At 39.3% G+C, this 14,709-nt stretch overlaps 1 long non-coding RNA gene across 1 annotated transcript; it reads right to left on the reverse strand.

Moving 5' to 3' along the window:
- Positions 1-11,350: 11,350 nt before the first annotated feature.
- LOC118485493 lies at positions 11,351-14,201 on the reverse strand. The gene is made up of 3 exons (XR_004876358.1): positions 13,951-14,201; positions 13,557-13,693; positions 11,351-12,448 (listed from the first exon to the last, which is right to left on the reverse strand). It is a non-coding gene; the product is annotated as an uncharacterized LOC118485493 (long non-coding RNA).
- Between the last annotated feature and the right edge of the window lie 508 nt (positions 14,202-14,709).

Consider the following 14,709-nt stretch of genomic DNA (forward strand, 5'->3'; position numbering starts at 1 on the left):
ACACGTGTCCAAAAGTTGGTTTCTTTTATTATAGTAGATAGATTAAAAAGTTATATTTTTAATAAATTAGAATAACATTTAATATTAATTTATTATTTATATATTTAATATAATATAAGTAGGAAAGAGAGGTATTTGTTTTAAAAATATATTAAATTAACAATTTAGATTTGAGGGTAATATTTTATTAAAGTATGAAAAGATTTAATATTAATTTATTATTTATTTATTTAGTTAATATAAGATAAGTATAAATTTGAGGATGCCTGCAATGAATGACACGTGTTCAAAACTTGGTTGCTTTTATTATAGTAGATAGATTTTAAAGAGTTAATTGCCCGAATAGTCCCTGTGGTTTGTCATTTTTTTCACGTTTAGTCTCCACCTTTTTTAAAATAGCATGTTTGCTCCCTATGGTTTGCTGACTTGTTACTCGGGTAGTCCCTATAATGGACGAGAGCTAGTTTGTTAAGTTAAGTTGATGTGAAAGGACCAAATTACCCTTTCTTATTAGAAAAAATAATGAGTTAATTGCCCGGATGGTCCCTGTGGTTTGTCATTTTTTCATCTTTAGTCCCCAACTTTTTAAAATTACATGTATGTTCCCTGTGGTTTAATTGTTTGTTACTCGGATAGTCCCCTGGATGGATGTCTGTTAGTTTTTTCAGTTAAGTTGGTGTGAAACGACTAAACTACCCTTGCTATAAAAAAATAATAATTAAAACACTAAAACACATTTATTTTAGAGTAAACTGCCATTTTGGTCCCTGTGGTTTGGCCAGTTTTGCCACTTTAGTCCAAATCTCAAACTTATTACATCTGGGTCCCTGTGCTTTGCATTTTGTTGCCATTTTAGTCCAAAAGTGAAATTTGACCAGAATAACCAATTTCAACCCCCTGTTTTGTCCTTATCTTCAGGGGCAAAATGGTCATTTATGAATTATTATAACAAATTATTAATTAAATTAAAATAAATAATCCCTTTATCAATTCCTAATAAAACATCATCTTCACACCCATACCAGATCTGCAGTGCCACCACCATCACTCATCTCCCCTATTTCTATCCTAGCCACCACACACACCCGCCACCACTCCTCCACCCGCACCCACAGGAGATCGGCACATCTCCTCCCAAAAAGCCCTAATTACTACCGATAATCAACAACAAAAAGCTACCGAAAGAAGATCAGGAGCAAGATAAACCTAATTCCGGTGAATTAAATCCATCGTCAGACGAAATCAGATCAAACAATTTCACCGTTGAAACCACAGACGAGTGAAGCTGGAAGATGACGTCATGGAGGGTGACGTGGCGGTGGTGCGTGAGGTTGGGGACGGAGTTAAAACCCTAGAAAACCAGAAATCGTTTCTGTTAGAGCCGATGAATTGTCTGAAGTGAGTTTTATCAATTCACCTTGTATAACTTTTTTTTGTATTAGAGTAAACTGCCATTTCTGTCTCTTCAAACAACCTCCTTCACCTGCTCCGCCGGTTCTGAATTGTCGGAGAACCACCACCTCCTTCACCTGCTCCGCCGGTTCTCTCTCTCTCTCTCTCTCTCTCCTCCCCTGATTTCACTACTGGTCTAATTTAGGTGTGGGTGTGTGGTTATCGGAGAAGGAGAGTGGCAGAGTGTGTGGTGTATGTGGTTGCTTTGGTGGATTTACAGTGATGGATGGTGAATAATAAAGGTTGTGTTGAAGGTGTGTTGATGGAGGTTGTACTGACGGTAATGGCTCAGATCTGCCGGTTTTGATGATGTTCTTGATTTTCTGGAGAAGGTGATCGGAGATGATGGTGGTTGCTTTGGTGGATTTATGGTGATGGATAGTGATCAGAGATGATGTTGGAGAAGGTGATCGGACGGAGATGATGGTGGTACACCGTGAGAGATGGTGGTTCAGATCTGCCGGTTTTGATGATCTTGATTTTCTAGGTTTTGATGATGATGTTTGAAGATGAATTTTCTGGGTTTTGATGATGTTCTAAGATGATGTTCTTGATCTGGGTTTTATTGCAAAAAAAATGAAATTTAAAAAATGACCAAAAGGCCCCTACACTAAAGGACAAAATAATCAGTTTTCAACAGTCAAAATAGAGGGTTTTTGGATTTTGGACTAAAATGGCAACAAAATGCAAACCACAGGGACCAAAATGGCAGTTTACTCTCTTTATTTTATTATTTAACAACTTAAGTGGACCCTGCTTTCTTCTCCGGCCAAGTTCAATCCATGCCGGACACCATTCCTAAACTCCGACCATCCATAAACATGTTTTCTCCGCTGGATATTAGCCAAAAACTTTCTTAATTACACTTAGTTTCAAGATTCTAGAATGATTTGGGTGTATCTGTCATGTAAGTTGTAAGTATCATGTGATTTGGGCTACCCATATTTCAACAATACCCAGATCTTGGTTGCAGCTAAGGGGTGTTTGAATGCAGTTTTTTCATAGTGAATACTGTGACTTGTACAACTAGAGTGGTTTCTGATATTCAGTTGCTTATTGATGAGAATAACTATATTATTTTTATTTATATCTTAAAACTGATAATCTGTTTATTTTGACCCCAATTAGCTAAAAGTTTAGGATCAGATTCTACACTAAGAACTGATAATTGCAATATGGTAATAATCAATGTGGATGCACATCCTGTGGTGACCTTTGAACAGATTTTTTGAAACATAAATTTAGGGGGTGTTTGGCCTAGCTTTTTTATCTAAGCTTATAGCTTTTTTAGCTTATTTTTATAAAATAAGCATTAATGGGTGTTTGGTTTAGCTTTTTAAGCTTATGCTTATTAGCTTATATAAGCTAATTCCAAGAAGCTTATGGGAACATGGTTTTTTAGCTTAGGGGGTGTTTGGCCTAGCTTTTATTTTTTGGCTTGTGCTTATAATTTAGAGTAGCTTATAGCTTATTTTCTATCATTTGATAAGCTTTTTTTAAGTGTTTGGATTAGCTTATAGCTTATTTTATATAATTTGCTCTTACACAAAGAAGTTTTCAAATAAGCTAGAAAACCATCTTCAAATAAGCTTATTCAAATTAGCTTATATAAGCTAATAAGCATAACCTTAAAAAGCTAAATCAAACACCAACTTAAGCTTAATTTATAAAAAAAAGGCTAAAAAAGCTATAAGCTTTGTTAAAAAAGCTAGGCCAAACACCCCCTTATTTGAATAAGCTTATTTGAAGAAGATGGGTTTTTACTCATTACACACAATGATATTATACCCCTTCCCATAATACAAAATAACTTAACAAACAATTAAAGATTAATTATTAATTATCAACTTATAGAATATAAGCTAATCCAAACACTTAAAAATAGCTTATCAAATGAAAGAAAATAAGCATAAACTACTTTAAAATATAAGCATAAGCCAAAAAAATAAAACCTAGGCCAAACACCCTGTTAGTCCCCAGCCACCACCCATCACGTCACCCAACATCCTCCCATCACCATCGTATCACCACCTTCCACCTCCGCCGCTGATGCGTGTGTAGTGTAATATATATTTTAGATATATATTTTAAGCCCTTTTTACACTTTTTAGCCAAGTTTTAAATTTATAAAACACGATATTTACTAACACTAAACACACATATGGGCAAGTGCACCCATCGTGGACGTAGTATAGTGTTGGTAAGATACCGAGGTCGTCCAAGGACACAAGAGCTTTTAGTACCGGGTTATCCTCAACGTCTAATTAAATCAAAATGTTAGAAAAAGATTTTTAAACTAAGAAAATAAAACTAACTAAATGCTGAAAAAAAATAAAAATAAAAACAGATAGACAAGATGAATCACTTGGATCCGACTCGTGTGTTAGTATAACCTTTGATTATTTTCGCACTTTTGCACTTGTTTAAGAGATTATCTTAGTTATTGTAGTAGGCCCCTCTTTTGAAGGCGACGTTACCCTCAACCCAGTAGTTTGAGTCAGCAAGGATACAATCCTAAAGGGTCGGATTATTGAAAGATAATTAATTAAGTTATTAATGCAAATTATGGTAGGCCCCTCTTTTGGAGGTGACGTTACCCTCGACTAAGTAGTCTGAGTCAGCAGAGATACAGTCCTAAATAGCCGGGTTATAGTATTAATAGTAGTTAACCTATGAGGGGATCAAAGAGTTTGGACCCCCGCCATCCAATACCTTTGGGTATTAAAGGAGGTCCTACTAAATTTGACCCAGGTCCCTTGCAGGACCTCTAAACGCTGAACAAGGGCAAGACCCTTACCAAACCGTTCCCTTAACCCCCGACCAGGTAGCCAACATACCTCCATATAGACCGTGGAGATATGAATGGTGAAAATCTTTTATTTTATATAGACAGTAAAATAATGCCAAGACACCACGGACAAACGATAAGGAAGAATCACCTTCAACATAAGCAACTAGTTATTAAAGTCATTAATACAAAACCAATTAAGAAGTGCAAAAGATTAAAAATAAAAAGTATTATACAAAACACTTGTCTTCACCAAGTGATGTAAGAGACTTAGGCAAACATGGCCTTGATTGTCAAGAACTCTTACTATCAATCTTGGATCCCGAGACGACTCACACACTCTATGATGGACAATGGATGATGGTGGTGGATGATGGTGTTGTGAAGGTGGTGGGTGGTGGATGAAGTGTGAGAGAGGTGGTGTGCCAAGGTATGAGTTGCAATGAATCCAAGCACTCCTATTTATAGGCTGAACAGAGGCCTGGGCACGGCCCCGTGCCTGTCTGACACTATCTCTCCTCATTAATTGTAATTCGCAATTACAATTAATGCGCCTGCAGTACTTTGAGCACGCCCCGTGTTCACTGGGCACGGCCCCGTGGTGAGCAATAGAAGCTTCTACAGGTTTGTCTTTTCTGCTGCTTCTTGGGCACGGCCCCGTGCTCGCTGAGCACGGGGCGTGTTCAGCCTTCTGTTTTCCTTGTTTTGCTTGGGAGGATGCTGTCGAGGGGTCGGACAGTCCACTTTTGATCTTTTTCTTGTATTTATGTTAGATTTAGCTGTCTTTTTGCTTCTTCTGTTAATTTGAGCTCATTTAATCCTGAAAATACAAAAGGAAGACAAAAACACACTTTTTCCAACATTAGTACTTAAAAAGGGTTAGTTTTATGCCTCATTTGATGTAATTTATATGTTGGATTTTACACACATCAAATATCCCCACACTTGAATTTTTGCTTGTCCTCAAGCAAAACTCTTTAATATGTGGCTTACACTCCCAAAATGGAATGGGTAGAAGAGAAGGTTTTGGGCTCGTCATAGAGTGTCGGGATTTTCCAAGATTGTTTAGGTTTTATTTTTACTTATTTACAATCCTATTTGTCATGATTTATTAAAAACTTTTCATAAGGTAAATTATTTATTAAGGCATAACATACCTTTCTAAAATTCCATTTATATACAAGTTCACATACCTCACGGAAGAAATCACTCACACTCGGCCGAAGGTGTATTTTTAGTGAATCACTCGAGAGCGGCATGGAACTTATTCCTATCATAAGCTTGCCAAGAAATCAATCCTCTTCCTTTTTAACTTTATACCTTTGTAAATATCAGGAGGACTTTTCGGGTGAAGCGTTAGACTTGGGCTAAAGGTGGGTGGTTGGGTTAATGGTTAGTAGAAAAAAGGCGAAAAGCGTAAAAAGCGTCGGTTTTCGTAAAATATTTTGTTTTTATGACTTTTTATTTTTAATGAAGTATTTATTCAAACAAGCTTTTGTTTGAGGAGCTTTGTTTGTTTATTTCTAACTTCATTGTAATTTTTTTTAATCACACGAAGACTGAGCTTGTTACTAAAATAAAAGGTAAAAATAAAAAGGGTTTTTGGTGGGTAAAAAGGGTTTTGGGTTAAGAAATGAAAAGGTTTAGGCTCAAAGGGGCTAACTAGGGGGAATTTTTGGGTAGGTGAAAAGAAAAATAAAAATAATGGTGTTGAAAGAAAAAGGGTTAGTCGTAATGCCTCCATCATTTACTTACTTGGGTTTAAGTTAGTAAGGACCGGGAATGAATTGTCGTGGCAAGTTCTAGAGTCGTAAGAACCAAGAAGCTATTCACACAAGAAACGAAAAATGAGCATTTAGCGTAAAGATGTATATTTGTATGCTCAATAAAGGCTCAAAACTCACTTTTGTGGGAATGGGTTTTTATGTGATCAAGTATATATAATTGAATTTTAACTAAGCCTATCATGACGTTTCATAATTTTCTTATGTTGCTTCTTTTTATCACGACGCTATCGGTTGTAAACTTATAAAAATATAACCTTGTTAGTCTTAGAATTCCCAACTTAAACTTAGACAAGTAAAAAAAAATGAAAATTTTTGAAAAAATTTTGGGGTGATTAGCGGTTCCAATAGAGTTTTGTGTAAGGCTTGTTATTAGGACTTGCAAAATTCAAGGTTTTAGCATCCCCCCATACTTAAATTACACATTGTCCTCAATGTGTCCCAAAAATAAATTTTTAGGTTGATTGAATGTGCAAAATGGTGTTAAAAGCAAAATTTTTGTGTTACTGGCAGTCTGGACACGGCCCCGTGGTGACCGGGCACGGCCCCGTGTTCAGGTGCCAGTAACAATAACTAAAGAAAAGAAACAGAAGGCTGGACACGGGGGCGTGTTCAGTGAACACGCCCGTGTCCAGTTACCTGAACTGGGCATTTGTCTGCAGGATGTTCAGCACGGGGCCATGTTGGCTGGGCACGGCCCGTGCTGAACTTACTGTAATCGGGAAATTGTTGTCGGATGGCCTTGTTTTCGTGCATGGGGTTTTGTTTCTTGTTTCCCTTGTCATCCTTGACCACCATGAGTGTGTTTTATTCCTGCAAATTAAAGCTAAAAGATTAAACTTAAACTAAGGATAGTTCCGCGGATTGCCTCCGTGGTGCGCCACGTTTATAAGGGTCCTTGGCTAGACCCAAGGCAAGGTTATATGTTTTCTGAGCGGAATGTTTTGCATCCCATGTTGCACCGTCGGAGAGCATCATCCAAACTCGAATCAATAACCTTCATGTAATTGACCGGGTCATCGTCCTCTATTCTCTTCCCAACCTCGAACTTTACTTCATCATCCCCATATTTCAAAGTGAGTGTTCCGTCATTCATGTCTACCACTGCTTGTGCGGTGGCGAGAAATGGTCTCCCTAGTATGAGGGGGACTTCGGTGTCTTCTTCCATATCAAGTATGACAAAGTCGGCCGGGTAGATGAAATTGTCGACCTTGACTAGGAGGTTTTCAATGACACCTTGCGGGAATTTGACGGATCGATCAGCAAGTTGTATGCTCATTTTTGTAGGACTCGTTTTTCCTAGGCCGAGTCTTTTGAACATTGATGAGGGCATGAGGTTAATGCTAGCCCCAAGGTCGGCTAGTGCATTACGCACGGGGGAGTCCCCGATCGAGCAAGGAATTGTGAAGCTTCCGGGATCGATTTTCTTTTGGGGGAGTTTGTTGAGTACGAGGGCAGAGCATTCTTCGCCTAAGTTAACTAATTGCAATGTTTCAATTTTCCTTTTATGAGTGAGGAAGTCCCTCATGAACTTAGAGTATTTAGGCATTTGGGTTAGGACGTCAATGAAAGGAATGTTGACATGCAATTGTTTTAGTAAACTTTCGAATTTTACGAATTGCTCATTGGTCTTTTGACGAATTAATCTACCGGGGTACGAAACTCGAGGAGCCTTGGTAGGCTCTGATGAGGGAGGGGAACCCTTCTCCTGTAAGGGCGGTGTTACGGTCTCCTCGGTAGGCGGCGGGCCTTCCGTAGGACCCACGGTGCGGTTCCGTAATGTTATGAGATGAACTTGCGCCTTTGGGTTTGTTTCGGTATTGCTTGGTAACGTGCCTTGTGGTCTCTCGGAGAAATTTTGTGCTAGTTGACTTATTTGTTTTTCGATGTTTTGAATACTAGCTTGTTGATTTCTAAAATTTGATTCTAATTGTAGAAACCTATCCGAGTTTTTCTTTTCAGTGTCAGAGATGAGGCGAGATATAGTATCTTCAAGCCTTTCTCGTCCACCTTGTTGTTGAGTGAAATTTTGTGACTCATTTCTTGATTGTTTGAAGTTTGTTCGTTGGTTTATGCTTTGTTGGTTACTACCATTGCCGGGTTCTCTCCAACCAAGTTTAGGGTGATTTCGCCATCCTTGGTTGTAGGTGCCCGTTGGAGGACCCGACGGCCTAGGTCTATTATCAATGTAGTTTACCGATTCTTGTTGATCGTCTGTTTCTTTCATACAACTCCAATTTTCATGTAGCCCACCACACCCTTCACAAGCCATAACCGAGACCGTTTTTGTCATTTCCAATTTTTTTATTTTTGAAGAAAGGGCCTCGATTCGGGCTTGTAAAGAAGTGCTTTCATCAACCTTATGGGCGCCCGGGGCAATGGATTTATTGCCTCGGGGAGTGTGCCACTGAAAATTGGTTTGAGCAATTTCCTCAATTTGATATATATTTCATGCGGGCGGCGATTACCTAAAAGTCCCCCGGAGCTAGAGTCAAGTGTTTGCCTTGTGTGTGGCAACAACCCATTATAGAAAGTGGATACTTGTTGCCATATCGCAAGGCCGTAATGTGGACACTTTCGCAATAGCTCCTTGAACCTTTCCCAAGTTTCCTATAAGGATTCCCCGTCCTCTTGTGAATATGTATTAATTTCAGTCATTAATTTAGCCGTTTTAGCGGGAGGGAAATACTTATATAGAAATTTTTGGGCTAGTTCATCCCAGGTGTTTACCGATCCAGCTGGGAGGGCGTTAAGCCAAGCTTTTGCTCGGTCTTTTAGTGAAAAAGGAAACATTCGGAGGCGGATGGCGTCATTTGATGCTCCATTGATCCGAAAGGTATCACATATTTCTAAGAAATTAGTAATATGTAGATGGGGATCCTCGCCCGCAAGCCCATGGAAGGTTGCAGAGTTTTGAAGCATCTGTATCAAGTGCGTCCGAAGTTCGAAGTTATTGGCTTCAACATTCGGGGCATTGATAGCGGCGCCGAGATTACCTACGGTGGGTCGTAGATAATCCATGAGGGTACGTTGGTCCGCCATTGGAAGTGGCTTCCCCGAAACCTTCTCTTGGCTTTTAGCTTTTAGTCTTTTTCTGAGAAAGCGTTCGGGTTCTTCTAGAGGTTATTTTATGTCTTTATTAGAACTGGAGCTCATACACTACGTAGAGGTGGCGTCTGGTTCCAAGTCCTGCAACAAAAACAAAAAAGACTGTTGGTCAGAAGGTTCACCACGGCCCCGTGCTCAGTGAACACGGCCCGTGGTCGGAGTTACAGTTATTGTTTTCCAGATCCCAGTTACTGGAGAGTTGGACACGGCCCCGTGTTGCACCGACACGGCCCAGTGGTCAGCCTTCTGTAACTTGGAAAACTAAAACCTGTCAGTAACAATGCTGGGCACGGCCCGTGTCCGACCAGGCACGGCCCGTGCTGAGCTCTGCAGAAGCTGAAAAACTAAGAAAATCCTAAAAGAAAATAAAAGAAAATAAAAAAAATGATTAGGCCGTTGATTCCTAACTTTCTTAAAATCCTTGTGTCCCCGGCAACGGCGCCAAAAACTTGATGCGTGTGTAGTGTAATATATTTTAGATATATATTTTAAGCCCTTTTTACACTTTTTAGCCAAGTTTTAAATTTATAAAACACGATATTTACTAACACTAAACACACATATGGGCAAGTGCACCCATCGTGGACGTAGTATAGTGTTGGTAAGATACCGAGGTCGTCCAAGGACACAAGAGCTTTTAGTACCGGTTTATCCTCAACGTCTAATCAAATCAAAATGTTAGAAAAAGATTTTTAAACTAAGAAAATAAAACTAACTAAATGCTGAAAAATAAAATAAAAATAAAAACAGATAGACAAGATGAATCACTTGGATCCGACTCGTGTGTTAGTATAACCTTTGATTATTTTCGCACTTTTGCACTTGTTTAAGAGATTATCTTAGTTATTGTAGTAGGCCCCTCTGTTGAAGGCGACGTTACCTCCAACCCAGTAGTTTGAGTCAGCAAGGATACAATCCTAAAGGGTCGGATTATTGAAAGATAATTAATTAAGTTATTAATACAAATTATGGTAGGCCCCTCTTTTGGAGGTAACGTTACCCTCGACTAAGTAGTCTGAGTCAGCAGGGATACAGTCCTACATAGCCGTGTTATAGTATTAATAGTAGTTAACTTATGAGGGGATCAAAGAGTTTGGACCCCCGCCATCCAATACCTTTGGGTATTGAAGGAGGTCCTACTAAATTTGACCCAGGTCCCTTGCAGGACCTCTAAACGCTGAACAAGGGCAAGACCCTTACCAAACTGTTCCCTTAACCCCCGACCAGGTAGCCAAGATACCTCCATATAGACCAGGTGTCAGCCCAATGGCCACCAGCCCGCATTCTAACCCGGAGGTGGCGGGTTCGAGTCTTGCTCGTTCCGAATGCCCCTACGGTAGCGGATTTACCCCCAGACTCAGGCTTGTTGGGTGGCGGTCTGCGAGGTGGGATCACCTCGGCGGTTGGGAGGACCGTGGAATATCCCCCCCCCCCCATATAGACCGTGGAGATATGAATGGTGAAAATCTTTTATTTTATATAGACAGTAAAATAATGCCAAGACACCATGGACAAACGATAAGGAAGAATCACCTTCAACATAAGCAACTAGTTATTAAAGTCATTAATACAAAACCAATTAAGAAGTGCAAAAGATTAAAAATAAAAAGTATTATACTAAACACTTGTCTTCACCAAGTGATGTAAGAGACTTAGGCAAACATGGCCTTGATTGTCAAGAACTCTTACGATCAATCTTGGATCCCGAGACGACTCACACACTCTATGATGGACAATGGATGAAGGTGGTGGATGATGGTGTTGTGATTGTGGTGGGTGGTGGATGAAGTGTGAGAGAGGTGGTGTGCCAAGGGATGAGTTGCAATGAATCCAAGCACTCCTATTTATAGGCTGAACAGAGGCCTGGGCACGACCCTGTGTCCGCTGGGCACGGCCCCGTGCCTGTCTGACACTATCTCTCCTCATTAATTGTAATTCGCAATTACAATTAATGCGCCTGCAGTACTTTGGGCACGCCCTCGTGTTCACTGGGCACGACCCCGTGGTGAGCAATAGAAGCTTCTACAGGTTTGTCTTTTCTGCAGCTTCTTGGGCACGGCCCCGTGCTCGCTGAGTACGGGGCGTGTTCAGCCTTCTGTTTTCCTTGTTTTGCTTGGGAGGATGCTGTCGAGGGGTCGGACAGTCCACTTTTGATCCTTTTCTTGTATTTATGTTAGATTTAGCTGTCTTTTTACTTCTTTTGTTAATTTGAGCTCATTTAATCCTGAAAATACAAAAGGAAGACAAAAACACACTTTTTTCAACATTAGTACTTAAAAAGGGTTAGTTTTATGCCTCATTTGATGTAATTTATATGTTGCATTTTACACACATCAGCCGCAAACACCTTCCGTAATCCTCCGCCACCACCACTCCTGACCAACGCTCACCTCCGTCCAAAACCATAACCACCGCCTCCCCGTCACCTTAACTACCATCCAACACCGTCGTTCACCCCACCACTACCTCATCTGCCATCTGCACACTTCCCGTCGGTCTTCAACCCCATCCCTGGCATCATAATCGCCATTATCTGCATCTGGTTTATACCCATTTTCTTTGTATAACCTCTGTTAAGTCTCTTTGACGATTTCAGAAACCTGATTGGACGGTGTTGGTGGGTTTTGATTTGATTGTTGTGTGGGTGGAGGCAGCAGAAACGGGTGGTGAGGTGTGGAGAAGAAGAAGGGTTAGGTAGTGGTGGGGGGTGGGCCCCACTTAAGTTATCAGAATTTTTATATTGTATTAATTATTACTGTAAGGGTAATTTATTACTTTTATACCAACTTAACTGAGCAAACTAACAAACATCCACTCGGGGGACTATCCTAGTAACAAACGATCAAACCATAGGAAACATAGATATAATTTTAGAAAGTTGGGAACTAAAGGTGAAAAAATAGCAAACTACATAGAGACCATCCGGGCAATTAACTCAAAAATAATTAAAACACTAATAAAACTCAAATAATTTATTTTAAAATTAAAACACGAGGACCAAATTTTCGGCGACCTACCCTCCAATGATTCTTTAACGTCCGTCACCCAACCCACCTCCATCCTTTCCGGCCATTTGCCGGCAACCTCCCACCCAACCTCCTCCCTTTCCGACCACCCACCACCACAACCCTCCACCTTTCCGCCCCACTTTCGTTTTTTCGGCGACCTCCTACCCACCCATAACCACCACCACCCGTCATTATCCAAACCCATAACCACCGCCACCCCGTCATGGTCCTGGTGGATTCCGACAGTTCACTAGCCAGATATGTACAAGATCAGCTACAGAATCAAAATTGATTCCATTATTTGAACCCTGAAGAAATCAGATACAAGAAACAAAAAAAAAAATTAAAGTGCAAATAGAAAACCAAACTAGAACCGATGGGTGGGAATAAAAATTCAAGATATAGACTCATCGAATCAGTTTCAGAATTAAAACCGATCCAATACAGACGATTCAGTAAATCATCCAAAAACAAATTGATTTAATGTGGACGACCATTTGCAGGTCACCCTCAAGATCGAGAATGGTTAGATCTACAAATGAAACTTGTAATAAATCCACTTACCACTGTTACCCCCAAAAGAATCTCATCAGGGGGTAATTTTTAACAATGATACCTTTATCGATGCAGGAAGATGAAGATGATTGAGAGGGATGAGGTGGGTGTGGAGTGGAGTGTGGTGTGGTTGAGGCCGAGGGGAAGACGTGGGAATATGATTAGTTTTAAGAAATTTGTTTTTGTTATATATAGTAGGGCGCACTTGACTTTAATAAAATTTCTTATATATTGTTTTAATTTTCTTTTATAATATACATGGGTATTTAAGTCATTTTACATGGACTTAACTGAAAAAACAAACTCTCATCAAGTGTGGGGACTACCCGAGTAACGAGTAAACCATAGGGAGCAAATATGCTATTTTGGAAAGGCAGGGACTAAACGTGAATTTCAAGGATTGTCCTTTATCTTTATACCCATTTTCAGCGCTGTCCTTTATGTTCAAAATTGTCGAGTTTTGTCCTTTATGTTTTCATATCATACACGTTTTGTCCTTTAGGCCTAACCCAGTTAGTTTTTTCAGTTAAATTTGGTCATATGCTTTACACATGAGGGCATTTTTGTCAATTCAAATGTAAGTTCAACGGCAGATTTGCAGCTCAAAGCTTCTGCAACCTTTGAATTGACAAAAATGTCCTCATGTGCAAAGCACATGACCAAATTTAACTGAAAAAACTAACTGGGTTAGGCCTAAAGAACAAAACGTGTATGATATGAAAACATAAAGGACAAAACTCGTCAATTTTGAACATAAAGGACAACGCCTGAAAACTGGTATAAAGATAAAGGACAATCTTTGAAATTCACAAAATATATATGCATGTATCTATAGATAACACAAATACCCCTTTCTCCTACCTCTCTCCACTGCCACCAAAAGCCATCACCAACCACCTCTCTCAACCTCCACCGCTCTCAATCACCAAATATCTTGCAGCCATAGCCCCCATGGGCATCAACACTCCCCAATTAACCGCGTTCAATACTCCATGAGTCTGCCAAACATTTACCCACCATCAATAATAATATTCAATTTTCAAAACCCCAAATCCCACACGGCAATTCACCCCTAAATTGATTAAATGGTATTGAAAGAACCCTAAGTTCTAAAAAATTCCCAATTAAATAAGACAACTTCCCACCTAAAAATTTCCCTTTTTTAACAATGGACAGTTCCTAACAATCCCAAACCCATGCAATGAAAGATCAGAATATTTATCACTCAAACAAGAACCCAATTGAGCAAAGTTACCTCCAAATAACCTCAACTCAGAAACCCTACCAGGTGTGTTGCACGTGACCCCAAACCAACCACAGTGAAAATGGTTTGTTGATTTCCAGCTTGACAACATGTTGTGAGGATCAAGAATGATAAAAAGATCAAGAACCAATCTTCCAATTCAGACCCACCCACCATTTTTTTGCTTGAATTTGGTAAAAAGATCAAGAATTTTGAAACCCCAGAAGCGAAAAGGATAAAAATTCTTGATTTTGGGTGGATATAAAATGGGGGAAAAGTGGAAGGGTTGGTGAAATGACTTATTTGCACTCACATGCAACTCACATGGTCTGATTTAACTGAAAAATCTAACTGAGTTATGGCTAAAGGACAAATCGTGTAACATTTGGAAACATTAAGTACAAAACTCATCAATTTTAAAGGTAAAAGACATCACCTGAAATTTGGTACAAAGATAAATGACAAAACGTGTAATTTACTCTTTTTTTTAATTACACCATATAAACGAGTATTATATTCTCTTTAATTTGATTATAGTATTGTTATAGTTTTTTTAATTAAAAAATGATATGTTACGTGATTAACAGGGTCTGAGGGTGAGTAATAACTGAATCCTTAACCAACACTGAACCGAAATTAACTGAAAAATTATTAACCGAAAACCCAATAAACAAAAACCTATCGAATTTTTATACCCTCATTTAACCAAAATTAACTGAACCAAATCATTCATATTTTCATATATTTCTAGCTTTTATACCTTCAGTTCAT

This window comes from Helianthus annuus, chromosome 13 (genome assembly GCF_002127325.2).
Source record: "Helianthus annuus cultivar XRQ/B chromosome 13, HanXRQr2.0-SUNRISE, whole genome shotgun sequence".
Lineage (NCBI taxonomy): Eukaryota > Viridiplantae > Streptophyta > Magnoliopsida > Asterales > Asteraceae > Helianthus > Helianthus annuus.